The 12,512-nt window shown below is 38.6% G+C and overlaps 1 long non-coding RNA gene across 1 annotated transcript in view; it reads right to left on the reverse strand.

The window, feature by feature from the left end:
- The window catches only part of LOC125455383 (uncharacterized), a 29,824-nt gene extending 17,758 nt beyond the window's left edge, over positions 1-12,066 (reverse strand). Inside the window, exons 1-2 of the long non-coding RNA XR_007248235.2 lie at positions 11,925-12,066; positions 6,728-6,811 (exon numbers count right to left, since the gene is read on the reverse strand). This is a non-coding gene — a long non-coding RNA (uncharacterized LOC125455383). The remainder of the gene's footprint in view (positions 1-6,727; positions 6,812-11,924) is intronic.
- Positions 12,067-12,512: the final 446 nt, after the last annotated feature.

Consider the following 12,512-nt stretch of genomic DNA (forward strand, 5'->3'; position numbering starts at 1 on the left):
GTCTGGGTGGGATGCTCTGAGGGTCGGTGTGGATCTGAAGTGCCTGTTTCCACATTGTAGGGATCCTATGATTAAAGGCTAAAAGCAGAATTGACATGTTTAACTATATGGGCACCCTTCAAAAATTATCATTTAAATCACATTAGGTTATACTGTACAGTGTTCATTTCTTTGTAAAACTACAAAGTAAGTACAGTGCAATGCTTTGAGTAATACGTTGCCAACAATTAGTAAATCTGCATGGAGTATTGAGTATAAGCTCATATCACAATCCAACATGTCATTAACTAAATCATTGCCAAGCACTAAGAATTGCAGGTGACCTCCTGAACTTTGACCTCTCAGACTCATCCAAGGCTCTTCCAGACATCCAGTTGGTATATAAACTATTGCTGCTAAATCTGTTTTCAAAAAAAGTCAGAGAAAGGAAAGAAGATTGCTCGTAAGTATGCTTTTTTTAAGAAGGGAAGAGTAACAAAGCCTATCAAGTATTTCATTCAAGGATACAATTTTACCACACAAACTGTCATTTTAAAAGAACAAATCATATCAGGAGATACAGCAGCATTTCATAAAATTGCCCATCAGCTTAAATAGTACTGTTGGAGGTATTTGTTTTGAGTTTGTGGAATCTATCTGGAATTGTGCATCTCAGTTATTTACAAGAATACCTAAATGCATTCTTCAACTGAAATTTTGGTAATATAAATGCATGTAAAAGGTGAAAAATAAAAGTTTGTCTTATGTACAGCAGTTCAGCAATTTCACAGAATGTCTCTGCTTAACAAGCAGTTAATCACATAAGAAATGTAATGACTGTCATTAGGAAAGCAAATATGACATTGAACACAGCATTTTTGACAACAAGCTGGTCGAGAGAGCAATGTTGACCAGGGAACGTTCTTCAAACAGTGAAATTGGATCCATAACTGTCACAACCTGGAATTCCGTGGGAAGCACAGCAACAACAGAACCAGGCTGACATGTCCATCCATCTTCACAAGCAGGATAGAAGTAGAAACCCGTCACCGAATTCAGAGAGCAGACGCAGTTTCTATCAGCAAATCTTAGCAGTGATATTCAAAAGCCCTTCACACTAACACCCTTCTCAAACACGCATTTTCAAATTTAGCACTGTTGAAGTGGTCAGGTGACAGCTTTGCTTATTTGCCTCAGCAGTAACAAATTAAAACTACTAAGCTCCAGGAATTGTTGATCTGCAAGCGCAGAGCAATATTTATTTCCATTATGTGCACGTGTCTGGCCCCCTCAAAATAAAAATAGAAACTTCATTATTTCCAATCAATTTAATTCAAAGTAATCAAAGCAATTTATTGGTACTACCTTACCTGAAGGGTTAAGGACCTGACGACAACACTGCCTTTTCTGACTTTTCCCTGTATATGTTTAATTTTCTTTCTTAAGTTATATTAAACTTGCCTTCACCACCCATTTCATCAGTGAGTTTCAGATTGGAACTTTGCTATTTAGGAACATTCTACTCAACCTCCCTCTTGTTCTTTGTCAATTATCTTCAGTTCCCCTCAGGAGAAACCATTCAGCAAAAGCAATATGAATTAAAATTAAAAGTTTTGTCTATTAAATAGCATTTTCAAAGAACATAGATGTTAATAGAAACAAATGAGACAAGGATGGAATACATTCATACATCTCTCTTTCCAGTAATTTCAAGACTTCAGCTATAAAGACTTGGATTTCAAATGACTGCACAGGAGGAGATAAAATGTAGTCAAAACAGGATGCCGACACATAGCTCCACATTTCGGTGTTGGCTGTTGTGGAGAGAGAATCTGCAACATCTGATACACATATATGCATATATTTTGTAAGAAAGAGGATTTGTCCTGCTACCTTTAGAAGCAATAATCAGATAAACATGCAACTGCAGCCAACACTAGGAAAATTAAAACTGAAATGACGCAGAGTGTGGCCTCCAAATGTTGTGTGGAGAAGCATTGCATACTCAGAAATGAATGTTTGCTTCTTCCACGGCAGGCATTCAAAATTTCCAAGTTACCAGTGTATGCTGAAGACCTAAAGAGCAAAGTTATTCCCGATGCCACATTGAGTTGAAGAAATCAACTGAGCCGATTAAATCAACTAAAGGATTATTGGGTTTGCTTTATGAAACCAATAAATTACACAGACTATTTTCTTAATTTAAAATGATTTTGGAATTTGGAAATAGGTTTTTTGTGGAATCTTAGTCACATGCATAGTTCTCTCCCATATTATAAAAAATAAAGGTATAAGGGAAATTGCCAGTGCTGAGTCCTGCACCAAAAGACTTAATCCTGAGCAGGCTGATTAAATACGTTGCACACTACACCAGAACCTACTATTTATTATATACAAATGTCGATAGCTGTAGCTCTCAAATCTGATCAAAAGCCTGTTTACAGTATCGACAGGAAAGTGATTATTTTTCCATTAAAGATTTAACTGTGCTTTGAACCTTATTTTAAACATTTCATTCTTAAAGCAGCTTTACATTTATTCATATCATAGAATTCTTTAATTGGCAATTGGTTACGGTGTTATGTTTGTGAATTTAAAGCAAAAATCACAATTTGAAATATATTGCCCACAAGGATAATATCCCGTTAAAATTGCACGCGAAGAAGAGCAAGATCATGACGAAAAGTAGAGACGTAGCTCCAGAAGTTAAAACTGAAATAAATCGATAATCCCTGAAAGAAGTGTGAAGGTTCAAAATTTGCCACAGAAGATCAGAGATGTGAAGGAGAATGGACATGCAGAATGAAGGACGTGTTAACTGAACCTTAGGAAAGTAATGTTGAGGAGTTACTTGGATGGCAAAACATCATACATGGAATCATGGACAATAAACAAAGAAACCATAAGTTGAATGCATTTGAAGTGTGGGCAATAGGAGGATGTTCCACATTATACAGTTAAAAAAACAAATGTGAAAGTGAGAAAATTGTTGGAGGAAAAAGGAAATTTCAAACTGAGAAAGATGCAAAAACCTTAATGCATGTACTATAGCCAAAATTACACATAACACTAAAATAGGTGGGAAATTAAGTTGCAATAACGAAATAAGAAATTTATAGATGGATTTGAGTTTAGGTGATAAGTGTTGAGGAATCTGTGTATTTTTGTGCATGAGCTGTAGAAAGCTAGTATGCAGGTACAACAGGTAGTAAGGGATGCAATGGAAATTTTGTGTCTATTGCTAAAGGAATGGAGTATAAAAATAGGGAAGTGTTATTGCTGCTATACAAGGCAAAGATGAAACCACATCTAGAATACTGCACACAGTTTTGGTCCTCTCACTAGAGGAAGGATGTAACTGCATTGGAGACAGTTAAGAAACAGTTCATTAGATTAATTCCAGAGATGAAAGGCTTGTCTGATGAGCGATTAAACAGTTTATGCCTATACTCGTTGAAGGATGTGAGGAGATCTAATTGATGTATAAAGGATGCTGAAGGGGATTAACAAAGGAGAAATGGAGTGGATTTTCCATGGTGGAGCAACCTAGGATGCAAGGTCAACGTTTTCAGTCTGGCCGGTTTAAAACAGAGATGAAGAAAAATTACTTCCCTTAAAGAGCCATGAATCTGTGGATTCCACTAGCCCAGGATGATGAGCAAATTTAAGGAGGAGATAGGTAGATTGTTAATTAGTAATGGGTTGAAGGGTTATGGAGGGGGCCAAAAAAGTAGAGTTGAGGCCAAGATGAGATCAGCCATGATTGTATCAATTGGTATAGCAGGCTCAAGGGGTAGAATTGCTTACTCCTACTCCTAATTCCTATGTTCTCAGTACCTATTTAAGGAATTCCCATGTTAAATCACTGCACATTTTATCTACTGATAAGTCATTCACATTTACTTTACCAAAGCAAAACACTCGTCTACAAATCCATAAAATTGCAAGAAAAGAGCTTCAACAAATGCACAATATGGAAATGAAATAATTCAACTTTTCTGGAAAAGATCACTAATCTTCTCGTTGGAATTATATATGACACTTTTTGTTAATTCATTCACGGGATGAGGGCATTCTGGCTAGCCCAGCATTTCTTGCCTATCCCACAGAGCTGTTCAGAGTCAACCACATTTCTGTGGGTCTGGAGTCATATGTAGTCCAAACCAGGTAAGGATATTAGTGAACTGGATGGGTATTTCCCCTGACATTTGATGATGGATTCATCAGTAGACTCTTAATTCCAGATGATTTAAAATTGAATTCAAATTCTACCACCTGTGCTGGCAGGATTTGAACCCAGGGTCATTACCTGGGTTCACTGGATTAACAATCCAGCAATGATATCATTAGGCCAATACCTCCCCAAAATATACAAGCTACTACAAATAAAGAGTCCCCATGTTTTATTATGACGTAAGTACAAATAATCACTTGCAATAATATAGTGATAAAAATTTTAGTCGAAGTGCATGATTCAGAAACATTTCAATTTCAAAACATAAAATATATGTGGTTAAGAACTATTTAATCTAATAAGACACATGCTATTAAAATATCTAAATATATGTTAAGCATTTTCTCTTTAGAACATTGATTGTGCATGCTTTAAGTGAGTGCTTCAGCATCTGAGCGAATGCTAACTTCATAGAATGCTGCATTGAGCTTTTTAAAGTAAAAAGACTAACTTATTGTTTGCTCCAGCATGCCCTATAACTTCCAGTAGATGCCTAAACCATTTTTCAACATAGTTTGTTCAACATCACATACTTTGTGCTATTATCTAGGATTATTGAGGCATTCTAAGTCTAAATCTCCACAGAAATGTTCTTTGCACTGAATAACTGCAACAAGAATGAGGTTCCAAAGGATTGAATTTAAATGTGGCTACGGCAGCACAAAGAGCTACAAAACTGACAACTCCCCCTGCCCACAGCCACCTTTTTCAGAATCCTCAGAACAGTTTAAAACCAGTCAAGCAATTAATTTCCTTTGAACAGGAAGCACCTATTCCTTTAAAAATCAGAGTTTCTGCTTGTCAATCTGCAGTCTCAGCCATGCCACTGAAGGTAATGGCCACTGTTTTGACTGTAGCCAGCTTGGACCTGAAAACATTGGGGTGGGGGTGTGGGGGGCCAGGACCCAGATATGTGGATAGGGATTGCTGGGGACAGTCAGATAGGCCCTGGTGAGGGCTAAATGCCTTTCCAAGGAGGTGCCCTCTTACAGGGAAAGTGGCAGGGGGGGGGTGCGAACTGCATATGAAATCCCCAAATTACCTCAGAAAATTCTTTCATGGAGTAATCAATAAGGAAAAACCCATATTCCAAAAATACAATGCAAGGAAATGATCACTAGTGAACCCATCAGCAAAATCTGTAATTGGAGGTGCAGCAGTTGGTGACTTAAGTTAGTGCTGGTCATTGCCAGGAGTGGAGGCTAGATCCAGGACCCTGAGGTGCTGGGATCCAGAAGCAGCCAGCTGAAGGCCAAGGATGAGAACCAGTTCCAATTCTTGTTGAAGCCAAGTGATGGAGCCATGGCCAGAGAGTAGCTTTTTTCTCAATTCAGGGAATGGAGAGGGAGGCTGCCAGGGAGCTGGGGAAAGATGAAGCAGAGAGAGATGAGGAGTGAAGATGGGGTTCAAAGGTTTCTATAGAATATAGTGCCATGTGGCCATATTGATCTGCCTGCTTGTAGCTGATCGAGTAAACTGCCATTACAGCCATTCAATCCATGAGTCATGAACCACTCCTGGATTGTGTGAAAGTGTATTGAGTGCTTAAGCAGAAAGACTCAAAGCAGATATATGAAAGTTAAAATCATTAACATTTATATATACAGTTGGCTTTAACAAGAAAGCATTCTTTACCTGTGTAACCAAAGTGCTTGATTATGTGGTGCAATGAAAACAATCTCTCTCAACCTCAGAAAAACTAAAGAACTGATCATTGACTTCACAAAGAAAGGAGAAGAACATGCTGCTATCTACATCAATGGAACTGAGGTTGACAGGGCGGAGAGTGTCAAATTCCTCATAGCGGCCTGCTGTGTTCATCCAGCCCTACACATTGTTATCATGTATTTGAAAGTATTCTGTTATCACTGCCTGTGATTATTATTTAATTATTACTGGGATTAGAATTTACAGAGTCTATGGGAAACTGGATTATTGGTCAACATTGCCTTCTATTGAACATTGCTATCTAAGTATATACAGGGCAAGACTTTACATGAGGTTTCAACATAAAATCATGGAGTAGTTTTGGTAGTCAGGTTACACTGCCGATAGTATAGACAATCTTATTTATTCATTACTATAAACCCTTCACATTACATTGCTCCCCAATGCCTCTGAACCCACTCAGTCCATTATTTACGTTACACTATAGGGAGAATCATCATGGGGAAAGACGGCTCCTACCATCAGCTTTGGATAAGTCAATTCCAGCAAATGCATTCTAAAAAGGAGCTTCATACCTCTCTGATGAAGGGTCTAGGCCCGAAACGTCAGCTTTTGTGCTCCTGAGGTGCTGCTTGGCCTGCTGTGTTCATCCAGCTTCACACTTTGTTATCTTTCATACTTTGTTACTTGCTCAAAGTATCTGGAAAATATTCTCTACATATCCACGTCTTTGAATGGCGTAAAAAATTCACACAATGAATTTGCAACTCCAGCTGCTATTGCACACATTTCAATTATCTCTAGGTTTTAATGAGATCACTTCACTGCAAATCAGTTCCAGTTTACCTTGTCCAACGTCTCTGACATCCCATAACTCTGGTCACTTCATATTTCCTATCTTTTGTGTTCTTCCAATTCGTCCACTGTAACCTGAAACATGAATAAACTGCAATTTCAGGGCCCATTAATTTCTTGTCCATGAATAGGTAAAAAGCGTGCTGCACATCTTTTGCCATAAAACTCTTTCAACAATCCTGAAATTGAAATGGAAATTCAGCTTTTAACAATGTAATTAAGCTTGGAAAAATAGGATGATTTGAAATTTAATTCTCTTGTGCCATCAAGCTCTACAGCAATTCATCTTGTCAGCTTGTCTTCTCTGGCAATCATCAGCAAAACATATCTGCATTTCATCTGTTACTTTCACAGATTGTCACACGCTCACATAAATTTCATCAAGGGAAATAAAGTTATGCTGACAGCTCATAAAGATGTCACTCTTATCCCAATCAGGCAAGCTATTTCTGATAATCAGCACACAATACAGCTGCTACCATTAGCTTCTCTCACAGGAAGTTAAAAATTCATGCCAGGTGCAAGTTATGACCGTACGAAGAAAGAAAAAGGAGTAGGCTGTTTGACAACTCAAGCCTGCTACCCCAAGTTGGTGATCTAGGCTGCACCTTTTTATTTAACCACTAAGTGCCACTAACTGCTGTAGGTTTTAGCTGTACTTTTAAAGCTGCAATCTCTGAAATAAAAAAATACAAAAAATCCACCTTTTGTAAATTAAATAGAAAATGCACTTGAACAATTTATCCTAAGAATCTTTTGGGTGTTGAAACTGTTTCATTTTTGTGAGTTCTTATTAGCCTTGTGCTATTGGTAAATTTCCTCTGTTCACATAAGCAGCTGTTCTCAGAAAATGTCAGTTCCAGAAAGTAAGAGAAAATGTTAATTTTTCCAAGAAAACGTGGAGATGTTCATAAATGTGGGAGGCAAGAACAAACATTTTCATAGTTGATGATTGATTTATTTTCCAGAAATGTTTCCAATTGAACATTACATCCCTCAACAATATGATGATATATCCCTCTAGCAGAAAAACCTATGCAATATTAAGGTGCAAATGTAACCAAGAAGCCTGAGCCTCAGTTGTGGATTCACACATTGTAATATTAACACCACACAAAGGCCAGGCAATGATCACCTCCAATAAGAAACAATCAAACCACCACCCCTTAACATTCAATGGTGTTACCATCACAGAATCCCACACTGTCAACATCCTGGGAGTTACCATTGACTAGAAACTCAACTGGACTCACCATATAAACACAGTGGCTACAAGAGTAGATCAGAACAAGGAATACCGCAGCGAGTAGCTCAACTGCTAACTCCTCAAGTACTGTTCATCACCTCAAGGCACCAAGTTAGGAATGTGATGGTATAATCCACACTTTCTGAGATGAGCACAACTTCTGCAACACTCAAGGAATTTTACACCATTAAGGATAAAGCCGCCCACTAGATTGGCACCACATCCACAAGTATTCACTCATCAGTGTGTACTACCTATAAGATGTACCGCAAAAATTCACTATAGATCCTTAGACAGCACCTTCCAAACCGAAAGCCATTTCCACCTAAAAGCACAAGGGCAGCAGGTACATGGGAACAATACTACCTGTAAGTTCCCCTCCAAGTCATTTACCATTCTGACTGGAAAATACATCATCATTCTTTTATTGTCACTGGATTTAAACCCTGGAATTTCCTCCAATGAGGGCATTGTGGGTCAACCTACAGCATCTGGACAGCAGCAGTTCAAGAAGGCACCAACTTCTCAAGGGCAACTAGGGACGGATAGTAATTGCCAGCCAAATAGCCTTGCCTACATCACACAAGTGATTATATATTTTTTAAAAAGCTGTGGGCATTCTAATTTGTTTCATAAAATTTGCACTCACGTTTTCCTCTGTGCACCAAACAAATGTCAGGCTGTCACTGTCTAAGATAGAATAAGACACAACTATGTGCCTTTAGGATTTAGCCAAAGATCAGATAAAATCTTGAAAAAAGCATTTCTGCCCCTCAATACTACGAATTTAACTCCAAACACAGAATAAAATGTTTTTCATACACATAACATCTTTCATGACTTTGCAAAAATCCCAAAGCATCTTTATAGCTATCTAACATACTTTTGAATTGCAGTCATTATTGATGGAAACACGGCATCCAATTTATACACAGCAAAGTTCCACAAACAGCAATGTGATAATTGACAAATTATCTTTACTGTGGTTTTAGTTGAGGGATGAATATTAGGTAGATGAATATTAGGAAGAAGCTCACAAATGTTTTTGAATTAGTCTCATGGAATTGAGTGCTTTGCATCCATGTTAGATTACAGAGGGAGCTCAGTTGAAGGACTGAAACAAGGCACAGATCTACAAAGCAGCTTCCAAGACAGCTTGGAGCTTTTTTTAATCGAATTTCACTTCATCAGTTTCATTTGCCTATGACTTATCTGTAGAGCATGATAACTTGTGAAGCGAAACCTCATGGCCATTGTAACCCAATGAGCCTAATCTAGTTTGAAGTGGAGTATGTTTGTTGGATTAAAAATTGGAACTGTTTCTGGATTTACAGAAAATTACACAAGATCATCAAAGTCTGAATGAATGCAAAAAGTATTTCCAAGATTTTCCAGAGTCTGAAGGGCTCGAACTACGGGGAGATGCTGAATAGGCTGGGGCTATTTTCCCTGGAGCTTAGGATGCTGAGTTGTGATCTTATAAAGGCTTATAAAATCATGAGAGGCCTAGATCAGGTGAATAGGCAAGGTGTTTCCTCCAGGCTAAGGGAATCCAAACTAAATGGCATAGGTTTCAGGCGAGAGGGGAAAGGTGTTTAAAAGCCACATGAGGCAAATTTCTTACACAGAGGGTCATTTACATGTGGAATGAGCTTGCTGAGGAAATGGTGGATGCGGGCACAGTTACAATGTTTAAAAGACATTTAGATAAGTACAAGGACAGAAGGGTTCGGAGGGATATGAGCCAGGAGCAGGGAAATTGGATTAATTTAGTTAGGGATTATGTTCTGCATGGACTGCTTGGACCAAAGGACCTGTTACTGTGCTGTGTGATTCTATAACTCTATGAAACCTGGAAAATGCTCGGAACACGGAACAAATCAGGCAATTTCTGTAAGGATAAAAACAAATGTTTTAGTCACTATCGAGGCTTGCGCTTAGAAATTTGGTCATTGAAGGAGTTCTGTGGATCAATACTGAAATAAATATTCATTCTTCAAAAAAGGGTAGGGTAGCTTGGGAAATTCAACTGGCTGTAAATAGGGAAGGGAAAGTTAATAATCTTCTCAAATTCTGCCTATTTATTAACAATGCAGAGGTAAAAAAGCAAGTTGGAAACTAGTAATACTTAGGAATGAATGCACCAATCATGCAGCTCCCTAATTTGAAGCATACAAGACAGACTGGACCAGTATGTCTTATTGACCACATTTACAGCTTTTTTCCTTCTAGTAATTGAAAAAATCACAATGTATGACATAATACATGTTTATGTAAAGAACTTTTCAATTAGACATCCTTAGCTTGGAATTCCTTCAATCTCATTTCATGGTAGATGAACCTGCAAAGTGGGACCTTTACCCACCTTTAACCTCAGGTCATTAATCCTGAGTCATATGTGAATGGCAGGTGCATTCACATACAGAGAGTGGACATGATATGTTTTTAACTGACATAACTGGGGTGGAACTTTACAGCTAGATATATGAGACAATTACGAATAAAGAATTGCTCCTGGTGTGAGGTATTTTAAAGTTTACTACAACTGTAACCTTTACTGCCTAGAAACCAATTGGGCCAGATTGTCGAACTCGTGCCAATCTCATGCAGCCTGCCATTCCAGCCATTTGTTTTTACACAGAAGAAGAGGGATACACATATCTAAGAACAGTCTCCAGTCGCCCTCAGTAATATTTCCATTTTGACAGGTTTTTTTTCTTTGACTGATCAAAGGTAAGTATATGAGGGCTGTGAAGGGCTTTTGTGGCATAACGGTGATATCATTGTGGCATCAAACTTGGAGTTGGGGATTGAGGGTTAGTGACATAGTTGAAGGTGTGTGAGGTAAGAATGGGATCAGTTTAATAATTTTTCAGGAGTCAGCCTAGGTACTTAATAGTTTACATTTAATAGCCCAACTTTTCCTGAGTAATTCTTTTATTCAGAACCATCTGAAGTCTTTGATCTTTGCGGACACTTCTGGAGGGTTCCATATGTAGAGGAAATTCCCAAAGGAAAGCTCAGTCTCTTTCGCAGTCTGCTACCATGGAGATTCCACAGAATTGTCAAGCATAGATCCTATCTACACTTGCGAAACGACTGTGGCCAGTGGAAAGTCTGAACCATTGTTCGGAAATTTCAGAAAGACCCAAATAATTCTCAGACTCACTAGTCCACTGTTCAGGCTGTGTTTTGTTACTGGAAGAATGAAAAGTACAATATTTGGGTAACTAAAACATTTTTCTTGCTACTTTATAATATTTATTTCTAGGCTATTTTCCAGTTTGTGCACTTGTGGTCAGACACCTTAATGTACAATATAGCAAGTTTTAAAATCCAGGAATAACTTGGTCCCAAAAATTTCAAAGAGCGCAGTGTCTAATGTTTAATGATACATATTTTAAATGCCATGACATTTTTCTGCCTAAAATTCAATTGAGATCCCCTTATTTCTTCGGATTTAAAACAGATACAAAATGTAAGTGGATAAATGGATCAGCTGGCAAAGTATGGAATAATACAGCCAGAAAGATCTCACGTTCAGTCATTGCAGAGTTAGAGTTAGTAGATATCAGCCAAGCCAAAAGCACGAGAGCAATATTTGACTATAGCATTCCCCAGATCAGAGACGGGAAAAATTGTCTGGGCTTCCTGCCCAACTATCCTTCAGTGACAATTACCAGAAATATACACAAGATCATATCAGTTCAGGACAAGATCAGGCCCCGTTATCATGATGAATTCAAACCCGTCAACCTGCACAGTAGAAGCTCACAGATAAAGTATAATCTCTTAACAGAGATGCTTGATAGTTGGAGGCAGCTAGGGGAACCCCTGATTCTACAAAGCCTGTATACCATCTACAAAGCACAAGTCAAGTGTGAAGGAATTCGCTCTACCTGCCTGAATGAGTGCAGTTCCAACAACACTCGGGAAGCTTACCGTCCATGGGCAATGCTGAGACCTCCATCCACCGCTTTAAACACACAAATGCTCTTCACCTCCAAAGACATGGCAACATCTATAAGACACACTGCTGCAATCACCAAATCCCCTTTGACAGCATCTTCAAACCTTCAGTCTCGACAACCTAGAAGGATAAAGCAAAAGATGCATGAGAACACCACCAACTCCAAGGTCCCCTCCAAGCCACGCAGCATCCTGACTTGGAATTAATTACCATTATATGACACTAACTGTGTCAAAATCCTGAAATGCCCTCCCTAATAGTTCTGATGGTGTGCAATGAGGCTTACAAAGTCATCACTGTCTCTTTAAATACCCAACCCAGTTCCTTGGTTGTCCACCCACTTCCCACTTCAGCTAAAGCTCAAAATGTATGGATTAGAGGCAGGATGCGAATCATATTTTCATGCAAACATTTTATTTAAGTTAAATTGCAGTCCGCACCCCCCCCCCCACCCCCCCCCGCCACCACCACCCCGGCACAGCCTATTTTTGACTGGTAGAAAGCCAAGTATCAACCCAAATTTAAAAGATAGATTCCAAACTTAGAGAGCTGAAGCCCCC

Source organism: Stegostoma tigrinum, chromosome 10, assembly GCF_030684315.1.
Source record: "Stegostoma tigrinum isolate sSteTig4 chromosome 10, sSteTig4.hap1, whole genome shotgun sequence".
NCBI classification, from domain to species: Eukaryota; Metazoa; Chordata; class Chondrichthyes; order Orectolobiformes; family Stegostomatidae; genus Stegostoma; species Stegostoma tigrinum.